The sequence below is a fragment of the Lissotriton helveticus genome, chromosome 7 (genome assembly GCF_964261635.1).
Source record: "Lissotriton helveticus chromosome 7, aLisHel1.1, whole genome shotgun sequence".
NCBI lineage: Eukaryota > Metazoa > Chordata > Amphibia > Caudata > Salamandridae > Lissotriton > Lissotriton helveticus.
This window is the reverse complement of record NC_136068.1, coordinates 1,379,221,261-1,379,233,678: the sequence shown is the minus strand read 5'-3', so window position 1 is coordinate 1,379,233,678 and position 12,418 is coordinate 1,379,221,261. Positions and strand designations below refer to the sequence as shown.

The window sequence follows — 12,418 nt, the reverse complement described above, 5'->3', positions numbered from 1 at the left end:
GGGAGATTGGCCGATAATTAGCATGTATCAGGGGGTCCAAGGTGGGTTTTTTGAGCAGCGGTAGAATCATGGCTCGCTTCCAGGCCTGAGGCACCTTCCCTGTCGACAAAGATGTATTCAGCAGGGGGTTCACCAAGATGTTAATGGCGGAAGCCACTTTCCCTAAGCATTTAGCCGGACATGGATCTAATGGAGAGCCGGATTTCAGGCTAGACAAAAGCTCCAAAGATGTACTAAGATCCATAGAGGGGAATACAGAGAGGAAAGGGCCATGGTCTTCCACAGGACATGGTAGCGTTAGGTGGCATGGATCAGATTGCACACTGGAGAGAGAGGCCTGGATAGCCGTGATCTTATTGACAAAGAAGGTGGCAAGTTGTTGTATCCACACATCAGTATGAGTGTGGTTAGGGGTGCAAACCACAGGAGAAATAAAATCCTGGACCACTTTAAAAATTTCTTTGCAGACATTATCAGCCTCATCAATACGGTGTTCAAAATAGGCCTTCTTTTCGTCCCAGATAGAATGATGATAGGCTTTAATGGCTGCCCGAAATTTCAATTTCTCTATTGAATCGTAAGCCTGCCTCCAGGCCCTCTCAGCCCTTTTACACTCCTGACGTTGTAACCTCAGCCGAGGGGAGAACCAAGGGGCTGACTCCCTACGCCCTCCGGATTTGGAGCTTTTCTTGGGGATTAAGGACTCAAATCTTGCTAAAAGCCAATTGTGTAGGTGGACAAGATTCTCCTCCAAACTTCCCAAGAGAGGGCAAGGAAAGGAGATGAGAGCCTCGGATAGCATGTCCGCAGAAAGTAAATGAAACGGACGTAAAGTTCGCGTAGCTGCATTTTTTCTCCCTCCCAGATAAGGTTGCGCCAACACCAGACCTAGATGCTAAGGGAGTGGCATCCTTCACCAAAGGAGGTGAAAGACCCTAGAAAAGGTCTGAAAAATGGTAAAGTCCTGCCAGGACCAGTTACTAGATATCACGGGACCTCTAACTAAAATGTTTGAGATGGCTGAGGCAGCCTACCTGAAAGATGCAATCATTGACCACAAAGAATCACGCCAATGGGCTCAAAGAGTGATTGCCTTCTGGGAAACGCGAACACTCCTCTATCCAACGAGAGAAGAAAGAGCATTCTTTTGAATATAGACCCCAAGCTAGTGGAACTGGCCACTAAAGAAGGAGGTGCCCGAGCCTACTCTTTGGGACGACTTTATTCGAGACATGGCAAAATACATGGGAGCATTCAGTTCCATTCAAAAGTCCCAGAAAGACATTAAGAAAGTCTTGTAAGAGATTTTTTGGCAGGGCTGGGAGAACACCGGGTTGGTTCCCGGCTGTGGCCAAGGCTTCTCTAGACCCTACCTGGGACGTGGTACAAGATTTTGAAAACCATGCTTCAATCCAGCCTTCTATCCCAGAAACAGAGGTTCTGTAGGAGAGGCTTCAGAGGAGAGTGGAGACAAGGGAGCTTTGCAGCAAATAGAAGATACGAAAGACCCTTGAGATACCCCTTTTAAGGTGAGAGGCAGACTAGCCCAATTCTCTGGGAATTTAAATTTGGTGAGTCAGGACCCATGGTTTCTAGAGACAGTAAAGGTGTACAAGATAGAATTCATAGACACACCAATACAAAGGAAAATCCCTTTGGAAATTATATTCTCTCAGAAAAGACCCAATCCTAGTTTCAGAGGAGGTAGAGGACCTATTGACCAATGGGGCAATTCGAGAGGAGACAGACTAGGTTTCATCAGCAACATCTTTTTAGTGGAAAAGAAGACAAAGGGATGAGACCAGTAATACATCTAAAAGAACTGGAGGAATGGGTGTGCTACCATTACTTCAAAATACATGGAGTACATCTCCTAAGAGATATATTATGAAAACGGGACTGGCTAACACGACTAGATCTAAAGGATGCATACTTGATTATACCAATTTGACAACCCCATCAAAAATACCTGCAATTCACTTGGAAGGGCAAACTGTGGCAATTCTTTTTTTTTTAAGTTTCAAAGGATGGGTCTATTAAATATAAAGAGAGAAATAACAACAATGTATCACAAAACATAACATTAAAAATTACAGCCAGTAGAGAATTGATAACAATATAAGTGCTAACTTAACACGTAAACTCATACTGATGGCTGCAATTGGAGAATGAAAAGCAAGGCTTGAACACTATAAAATATGAAACTAAAATTAGTATAGCTGGGTAATACAGTAAGTAATAATACACACATTGTAATGAAATTCAAGGAGGCTTAACAACTTTCTGTAAAAAAGAACAGGGGCAAAGGATTTTATAGCACTATCATCCAAAAATTGCATAATGGGAGACCATAATTGTTGTAGTTTTTTGGCAAGAGACATAGGAAATGTAAAGGTTGTGTCTAGTCTGTATTTGTGGTAGACAGAATACCACCAAGTTATGTATGAGAGTTTGGAAGCACATTTCCAATTTTTTGTTATCTGTTGGAATGCTTCTGCCAAAAGCAAATCAATAATTGGTAGTTGAGCTGCCCGTATATCCCAACCAGTGGAGAGGAACCCAGAAAGATATTACCAGGGGTCAGTGGAACTTTGGCATGAAAGATTGAGTTTATTTGTGTCCAAACTTTAGTCCAAAAGTGTACGACCTGAGGGCATGAAAATAATAAATGCTTCAAATCAGCGTGCATAAAAGAACAAGACCAGCAAGTGTCAGGAATTTCGGGATGCATCTTATGTAAATAAATGTGAGAGAAGGAGTCTGTTATAAATGAAAAAAGGGTTTGTATAGCAGTGGCTGCTCTAGAGGATTTCCTAATTTTCAACCAAATCTTATCCCATAAGGGAATAGGCCAATGTGTGTCTAGGTCGGTTTCCTAAGAGAGTTCTGTGCTTGTTTTGTTCTTGTCAATGGAAGATTGTGATAGGCGAAGGAAAAAAGTAGAGGCTTTTGATGTGTTGCGAAGTATGCTAAGCCAAGTAGAGTCTGGTGGTGGAGAAGGAAGGGGGCAGGGATCTGAAATAGGAATATGACTCTAAAATAGCAGTGTGTAGGGCTAAAATGCATTTAGAAAATAGGAAGGCAACTGGAAAAGAGAACATGGGGTGGAAAAAGTAAGGAAGGTATCGTTATCAAACAATTGGTGCACCCATATTATACCCTTGTCTCTCCATGTTTTTCAGTAGATGGGTTTAGTTTTGATGCACATGTATCTATTATGCCAAATGGTTGAAGAGAGGAATTAATCAATATCGTAAGACACAGAAGGAAGGAGAAAATTCCATGCCATGCAGGAATGATTAATAATAGGTGAACAGCGTATCTGTGGTTTGCGAGTGAAAGACATCAATTCTTGAAATGGAAAGGGAGAAAGAAAGTATCTCTCTAGGTCAATCCATAATGGAAAGGCAAGAGGTGAGTCAGATATCCATTTGGATAGGTGTCTTAGTAGGAAGACTTTGTGGTATCTGGTGAAGTCTGGGAAATTAACACCACCTTCAGATGTTGGGCGTGATAACTTTAATAAAGACATTCTGGGTTTTTTCATTTAGTCACAAAAAGGATATGAGTATAGAATACATTTTATGAAATAATCTTATCGGTATGGATACGGGGATGTTAGAGATGATGTAAAGAACAATAGGAGTTAACATCATTTTGATGGTGTCAAGGCGTCCCCACCACGAGAGATATAGGGGATGCCATTTAGTTGTGAGGGTAGTCAACTTATCTATGCATTTATCAAAATTTGGGGTACTTGAAGATTTATTGAACGGGGTAAACCACAAACCAAGGTATTTGATCTGCTGAGGACACCAAGTCAAGTTGGAGATTGAAAAGTCAGCTTTAAAAGTATATTTAGTTAGGGGTAAAATTTCACTCTATCATTATTTAATTTATAACCAAGACTTTTGTAAAGGATTGAACTTCCTACAAAAAAGCAGTGAGGGTAAGATGAGGCTGAGAAAGACACAAAAGAACATCGTCAGCATAAGCTGCCAGTTTAATTTGTAGGTCATTTAAATTAAGACAAAGCCAGTAATAGATTGATTTTGTCTAATTCTAGACAGGAAAGGTTCCAATGCCAAATTAAAGAGGAAAGGCTACAAGGGGCACCCGTGTCTCACTCCTCTATGCAGAGCGAAATAGGATGAATGAGACCATTAACAAAAATGGCCGCCTTAAGATTTGAGTAGAGCAAGAAAATCAAGAAAATAATTTTCGGGCCAAAACCAAACCACGTCAGTACTCTGAACATGAAATGCCAATAGACTCTATCAAATGCCTTTTCTGCATCTAGGGTGATGGCAGCGAGAGACTCCGCATAATTGTAAAATAGCATGTCAGCCCCTATTTTAAGAGCAAAATGGTTTAATGTCCCGCATTTATTATCGCCATTGAAAAAGGCATTTCCTGCCGAAACGCGTCTGGCAAAAGATATGAATAAAGCTGCTACTTACCCATGAGTGGTCCGTTCCTGAGGGATTTGTTTGTTAATATTAATACGTGAATTGATCACTATCACGTCGGAAGCACCCATTCAATGGAGTTCGGCAGTTGAGTGGTCATTTGGTGGTTTAAATAAATAAATAAATAAATAAATATATATATATATATATATATTTACACTCCTTCTCAGAAGTGTCATGTGATCAATCAATCAATCAATCATATTACTTGTATAGCGCGCTACTCACCCGGAAGGGTCTCAAGGCACTTGGGGGAAGGGGGCCGCTACTGTTTGAACAAGCCAGGTCTTGAGTTGTCTCCTGAAGGCGAGGTGGTCCTGGGTCAGCCGAAGGTGGATGGGGAGGGATTTCCATGTCTTGGCCGCCAGGTAGGAAAAGGATCTGCCTCCGGCGGTGGCTCTTCGGATGCGTGGTACGGCGGCGAGGGCGAGGCTAGCGGATCGTAGCTGGCGGGTGGCCGTGTGTAAGGTCAGGCGGTCGTTGAGGTACTTGGGGCCCAGGTTGTGGAGAGACTTGTGTGCGTGGGTGAGGAGCCTGAACGTGATCCTCTTGTTGACGGGGAGCCAGTGCAGGTTCCTCAGGTGGCCGAAGATGTGGCTGCATCGAGGGATGTCTAGGATGAGTCGGGCGGAGGCATTCTGGATGCGTTGTAGTCTTTTCTGTAGCTTGGCTGTGGTTCCGGCATAGAGGGTGTTTCCGTAGTCCAGCCGGCTGGTGACGAGGGCCTGGGTGACCGTCTTCCTGGTTTCGATCGGGATCCATCGGAAGATCTTGCGGAGCATGTGGAGGGTGTGAAAGCATGAAGAGGAGACGGCGTTGACTTGTCTGGTCATGGAGAGGGAGGAGTCCAGGATGAAGCCCAGGTTGCGTGCGTGGTCTGTCGGCTTGGGGGCGGTGCCCAGGGCAGGGGGCCACCAGGAGTCATCCCAGGCGGAGGGTGATGGTCCAAGGATGAGGACTTCCGTCTTGTCTGAGTTCAGTTTCAAGTGGCTGTTCTTCATCCACTCGGCTACGTGTTTCATCCCTTCGTGGAGGCTGGTTCTGGCGGTGTCGGGGTCTCTGGTGAGGGAGAGGATCAGCTGGGTGTCGTCGGCGTAGGAGATGATGTTGAGGTTGTGTCGGCGTGCGATGGCTGCGAGGGGTCTCATGTAGACGTTGAAGAGGGTGGGGCTGAGTGATGATCCTTGCGGGATGCCGCAGATGACTTCGGTGGCCTCGGAACGAAACGGGGGGAGGCGGACTCTCTGTGTTCTTCCAGCTAGGAACGAGATGATCCACTCCAGTGCCTTCTCTTGGATGCCGGTGTTGCTGAGGCGCTGGACTAGGGTGCGGTGGCAGACAAGTGTCGAACGCGGCGGAGAGGTCCAGGAGGATGAGTGGCACTGTTTCCCCGTTGTCAAGAAGGGCTCGGATGTCGTCGGTGGCTGCGATGAGGGCGGTCTCGGTGCTGTGGTTGGCTCTGAAACCGGACTGAGAGGGGTCGAGGGATCCATTCGTCTCGAGGAAGGCGGCCAGCTGTCTATTGGCGATCTTCTCGATGACTTTGGCAGGAAAAGGGGGAGCGAGATGGGGCGGAAGTTCTTGAGGTCGGTGGGGTCCGCTGTTGGTTTCTTCAGTAGGGCGCTGAGCTCGGCATGCTTCCAGCTCTCCGGGAAGGTGGCGGTGTCGAAGGAGGTGTTGATGACGTCTCGGAGTTGGGGTGCGATGGTGGAGTCGGCCTTGTTGAAGATGTGGTGGGGGCAGGGGTCAGTCGGAGATCCGGAGTGGATGGTGTTCATCGTGCGGGCTGTGTCTTCGGTGGTCACTGCGGTCCAGGTGCGGAGGGTGGCAGTGGGGTGCGTTGGTTCGACGGTTGGGTGCGAGGATGGTGTGCCGAAGTTGTTGTGGATGTCGGCAATCTTGCGGTGGAAGAACGAGGCGAGGGAGTCGCAGAGATCTTGTGAGGGGGTGATGTCGTTGTTGCCGGTTCTGGGGTTGGAGAACTCCTTGACGATGCTGAAGAGTTCCTTGCTGTCGTGGGCGTTGTTGTCCAGTCGATCCTTCAGTGATTTCTTCTTGGTGGTGCGGATGAGCTGGTGGTGCTTGCGGGTCTCGTGTTTGAGGGCGGTCATGTTGTCAGTGGTCCGGTCGAGGAGCCAGGCTTTCTCGAGGGTGCGGTAGGTCTTCTTGGAGTCCTTGAGTTCATCGGTGAACCAGGGGGCCTTCTTGCTTCTGGGTTTGCTGGGGGGTTCTTCAGTGGTGCGAGGTTGTCGGCGCAGGCGGTCAGCCATTCCGTGAAGTTGCGGGTTGCTTCGTTGGGGTCTGGTGTGCTGGCAGGTGGGTTCTGGCTGAGGGAGGCGGTGAGCTGGTCGGCGGTGATCTTGCTCCAGCTCCTGTGAGGAACCTGTTGCGGGTGGTGGTGGGTGCTGGTTTTTCTGAAGCTGAAGTGGACGCAGCTGTGGTTGGTCCAGTGAAGTCCGGTGGAGTGGCTGAAGGCGATGTGCTTGCTGGATGAAAAGACGGGGTCGAGCGTGTGGATGGCGTAGTGGGTGGGGGTGTTGACCAGTTGCTTGAGTCCGAGGTTGGCGAGGTTGTCCAACAGGGTGATGGTGTTGCGGTCCTTGTTGTTCTCCAGGTGGAAGTTGAGGTCCCCTAGAAGGATGTAGTCGGCGGAGGGGAGGGCGTGTGGGCTGATGGAGTCCGTGATGTCTTCGCTGAATTGTATGCGTGGTCCCGGGGGTCTGTAGAGGAGGGTTCCTCTGAGGGTCGTCTTTGGGTCGGTGTGGATCTGGAAGTGGAGGTGTTCGGCGGCGGTGTAGGTGTCATCGGCGTCGGTCGTGATGCGGATGGTGTTCTTGTGGACGATGGCGATGCCTCCTCCCGTCTGGTGGATGCGGTCCTTCCTGATGATCTTGTATCCATCCGGGATGGCGATGGTGATGTCGGGGGCTGAGGAGGCGTTCATCCATGTTTCAGTGAGGAAGGCGACGTCTGGTGATGTAGTGTCGAGCAGGTTCCAGAGTTCGACGGCGTGTCTGTGGACAGAGCGGGTGTTGAACAGGATGCACTTGAGGTCGCTGATGGGGTTTGGCTTGGCGGGCGCGGTGCATGTTCGGAGGCAGGTAAACTTGCAGGTTGTGCAGGTGAAGGGTCCGTGGAAGCGTTTCGGGGCGGCCCGGCAGCAGGCGGGGTTCCGGCCGGCATTGAGTGCGTTGAGGGCGGCGGCGTTGTAGATCTGTTGGGTCGTCTTGCGTCGGTGGGGGCCAGGGGTTCTGGCGCTGGGCGCGGTCCAGGCGCGAACGGGCGCAGATGGGCTTACCTTTGGCGCGCCTTCGGTGCACAATCGGCACGCCCGCTGCGCTTGACCGCTGCGCGTACCCGCGGTCGCCATTTATGGCGAAGTGGGAGGGAGGGAGGAGCAGCTGGGAGGCGGGAGCGGGGAGGGCACAAAACAAAAGGGGGCGTGGCCGATTGGACGGCGGCGGGAAGCGGGGAGCGGGGCGGGCACAGGGGGACAGAAACAGCAATGAAGCCTGGCAGTGGAAGAATACAGGAAGGCAAACAAGCAGTTATTAAAGGAAAAAAACAAGGTTAAACACAGAATTTACAGATTTGGCGCAACACACGCTCGAGAGATACTGCGGAGGGTCTGGGAGCAGAGAGGCAGTCCCAACGAGGCTGCGGGCAGCAGAGGGCGAGGGGCACACACACAGCTGGTGGCCGTGCGGCGCGGGGGTGTCCTGGGACAGGTCACCCTCAACTGCGCCGCGCGGTCGCCATTTATGGCCAAGTGGGAGGGAGGGAGGGAGGAGCAGCTGGGAGGCGGGAGCGGGGAGGGCACAAAACAAAAGGGGGCGTGGCCGATTGGACGGCGGCGGGAAGCGGGGAGCGGGGCGGGCACAGGGGGACAGAAACAGCAACGAAGCCTGGCAGTGGCAGAATACAGGAAGGCAAACAAGCAGTTATTAAAGGAGAAAAACAAGGTTAAACACAGAATTTACAGATTTGGCGCAACACATGCTCGAGAGATACTGCGGAGGGTCTGGGAGCAGAGAGGCAGTCCCAACGAGGCTGCGGGCAGCAGTGGGCGAGGGGCACACACACAGCTGGTGGCCGTAGGGCGCGGGGGTGTCCTGGGACAGGTCACACTCACCTGCGCCGCGCGGTCGCCCTTTATGGCCAAGTGGGATGGAGGGAGGAGCAGCTGGGAGGCGGGAGCGGGGAGGGCACAAAACAAAAGGGGGCGTGGCCGATTGGACGGAGGCGGGAAGCGGGGAGTGGGGTGGGCACAGGGGGACAGAAACAGCAACGAAGCCTGGCAGTGGCAGAATACAGGAAGGCAAACAAGCAGTTATTAAAGGAAAAAAACAAGGTTAAACACAGAATTTACAGATTTGGCGCAACACACGCTCGAGAGATACCGTGGAGGGTCTGGGAGCAGAGAGGCAGTCCCAACGAGGCTGCAGGCAGCAGAGGGCGAGGGGCACACACACAGCTAGTGGCCGTGCGGCGCGGGGGTGTCCTGGGACAAGGCCCTTCTCAGGCTGAAACGCGTCATGGCGGTTGTTGGTGTCGGGCATTAATAAAACTACAAAACTGCACCAAATGTGGGTTTGCCTCGTCTTGTTTCAAGTGGCTAAGAAGACGATTTGTACCTTATGATATTTCGGTATTGCTTCCCCGAATTGGCATAACCCCTCCACGTTCCGGGCCTGCGGCAGGAAGCTTCGATTTCGTTTTGCGGAATCTACTTGTTTCTCCTTGTGAGGAGTAGCTGCGGTTGCCCCGGGAAAAGCGGAAGTACATCCTGTGATTGGGAAGAGTTACAGAGCAGTTCCAGGTCGGAGGTCGGCTGACTGAGGATGGGGACGATGCCGCAAACCACCCGTTGCTACAGGTGTCCCGCTGATTTTCCCATGTGGAGTGTGCAAGATCGTAACAAAGATATTTATCATCGAACGAATCTGAATGTGAGTACGACCAAGCCCATTTATTGATACCATGACCGCTGACACGCTGAGAAGCCGAGAAGAAGCAGCTAGTGATATGTTTGCAGATTCCCCGGCCGGGGAAACTGCGTCAAGTTCTTTGACAGTCAGTCAGCAAGAACCTCAACCCAAGTTAAAAGAGCTGTTTAAAGCATTAGAAAAGGCCAGCAAGTCAGAACAGGCTAAATGGTGGGAACACCGTTCCCTTACTCGATATTTAGAGGTGGGGAGAATTCCGCGGGGACTGAGGATAATGTTGGCACCGTCATATGAAAATCCGGACCCACGAATGTTTGCAGAATGGGCAGAAAGAAACCTGCAGTCATCTCGATATTTGGTTGAAATACTAGTTAAATATGCCGACAGTGACAGGGAAACTTTGCAAAAAGAAATTGACACTCTCAGCAGTGAAATCGACAAGCTTCCCCCTTCCACGCTTATCACGAAATATCGGGAAGACATGGTGGCGTGGTTAAAACGGGAGGAAGAGATAATAAAGAAATGCAAAACTTACAAATTTCAACGCAACCGCCTCGATTACAAGCACGGACAAATTTTTACTTTCGCTAAAAAGTACGACAGTATAAAGGCTAATAAGAAAGTTCCAAATGCTCCAATGGACCAGACTAATAGGAAGGCCCCTGAATTGTCCTCATTATCGGAAGCAAGTTCAAATGTTGATAGTGAGTCTGACAACGAACAAACTAGAGTACGCCGATTGGGGTTTTGCAAATTTACCTTGGCCCAGGAACTCGAAGTGGTGCACCAAGATCGAAAACAAAGTCTGTGTTCGAGTGCACGAAATGTGAATACAAGCAAAATGCCAACAGGAAGCGGTGCGCAAGGAGGCGATGCAACAGAAAGCGCAAACAACAAAACAAAGCCTCCCAACAAGAAGAAAAAACAATGTAAACGCAATTAAGTCCATTTGTCAGTGATGCACAAACAGTAATTAATTTAACTGAGATAAAGCTCACTAGTAAGGAAACTAATATTTTGTCTTTGGGACTGTCATACAGTGCGAAGAGTAATTTTGACTATGCGAATACCCGAATTGATTTCTTTAAGTACAACAGGAAACTATAAAACTGCGCAAATATCACGCAACACATAAACCCACCACTGTGCTGGTGTCTCAACCTCTGACTCAAAACTCGCCTCAATTAACAACGGGTAATTCGGAATTATCGCAAGCAATTTTATTAATACAAAATTACAACACAGTACCTGCGGCGAATCTAGACACAGGACAACATGTAATTACAGCATTGACACCCTTTAAACCAAAATCCACGTTTTGCCCACTGATGCTGCGAGACAATAATGACGCATTTCACGATAAAGTCTCTCTTGAGCTAAAAGAATTACATCACAAGCAAACTAAAAGCAATACAAGACACTGCTATCGTGATAAAGCATACCATGACTTGGTCAAGAAAGTGCATTACAACACCAATATCATTGTTCGCCAGTCCGACAAGGGTGGGAATGTGGTACTTTGGCCAAAACAACTTTACATGGAAGAGGCTTTGGGACAATTAAACGACAGAGAGTGTTACAAGAGAGTCTCCATGAATGAAGTGAAACAGGCATGGAGTTATATATACACTAAACTTATGGCATGGAGGAGTCTGGAACTCATAACTATGGATGAATTCAAATTCCTTAGGAAGGAGAATCCAGTGATGCCCGTAGCTTATTTTATTCCCAAAATCCACAAAAATAACTGCAAGCCCCCAGGCCGTCCAATAATCTCGGCCCGCAACAGCATCCTAGAGAACTTGAGTAAATACGTGGATTTCTTTCTCCAGGATTTTGTTAAAGAACTACCTTCATTTGTTCTTGATACGGGTGACCTATTAAATAAATTGTCGGATATTGAATGGCAATCCGGTTACCTATTGATTTCCCTGGATGTATCGTCCCTTTACACTTCCATACATCATAGGGATGGACTACACGCTGTACAACATTATTTGAGTTCTAGACCCACATGTCTGCATGATCACAACATGATGCTATTGTCAATGATTGATCTTTGTTTGCATAACAACTTCTTTTTGTTTTCCAACCAAGTACTCCATCAGGTGCGAGGTGTGGCTATGGGGGCCTGTTTTTCTCCCAGTTATGCCTGTCTCCATATGGGTTACTGGGAGGAACAGGTCCTCTTGCCCCTCCATCTGGCCACAATGTGAACAAAGGTAGTCAGATGGCTAAGGTATATTGACGACCTTCTAGTCATATGGAATTGTTCTGAAATTGAGGCTAATGAGTTCATAAGCACGCTTAATAACAATAACTTGAACTTGGGTTTCACCAGCCAAATTAGCACAAATACAATTTGTTTTTTGGATGTAGAGATCTTTATTGCAAATGACAAACTGGAAACCAGACTATTTAGAAAGCCTACAGCCGGCAATGCGGTGCTACACGCATCCAGCCACCATCCTGCTCATCTAATACGGAGTATTCCTTATGGAGAAATGCTCCGTATTAGACGAATATGCAGTACAGAAAAGGAATGCAGACTAGCACAGAATGAATGCAGGGCTAGATTTTTGAAAAGAGGCTACCAATCCAACATTCTCGACAAGGCCATGAGTAGAGCCACTGTGCTGAATAGAGCACAACTGTTGACAGGTAGCCAACGTCTTCCCAGCAATTCTGATGGCGAAACAAGGCTGATCCTCACATATAGTAGCCAACATCTAGCTATTCGCAAAATTGTTTAAAAGAATTGGGCACTGATTCCAGTGATCCAATATTGGGACAAGATTTATCACGCTCTCCCAACAATACGTATAAGAAAGCTAGATCAATGAGCAACTGTCTGGTATCCAGTAGTCCCGAGATCAGGTCATCAAATTTATGGTTAACTAGCAGCAAAGGATTTTTAAGGTGCTCGGTATGCTAAGCATGTAAAAATGGAATTAGCAAAACCGAGTACCATTCTCCTTTTACTGACAGACCTGTACGCATCTC

At 48.3% G+C, this 12,418-nt stretch overlaps 1 long non-coding RNA gene across 1 annotated transcript in view; it reads right to left on the bottom strand.

Moving 5' to 3' along the window:
- The window catches only part of LOC144767421 (uncharacterized), a 61,703-nt gene extending 52,484 nt beyond the window's left edge, over positions 1–9,219 (bottom strand). Inside the window, exon 1 of the long non-coding RNA XR_013598193.1 lies at positions 9,104–9,219. This is a non-coding gene — a long non-coding RNA (uncharacterized LOC144767421). The remainder of the gene's footprint in view (positions 1–9,103) is intronic.
- Between the last annotated feature and the right edge of the window lie 3,199 nt (positions 9,220–12,418).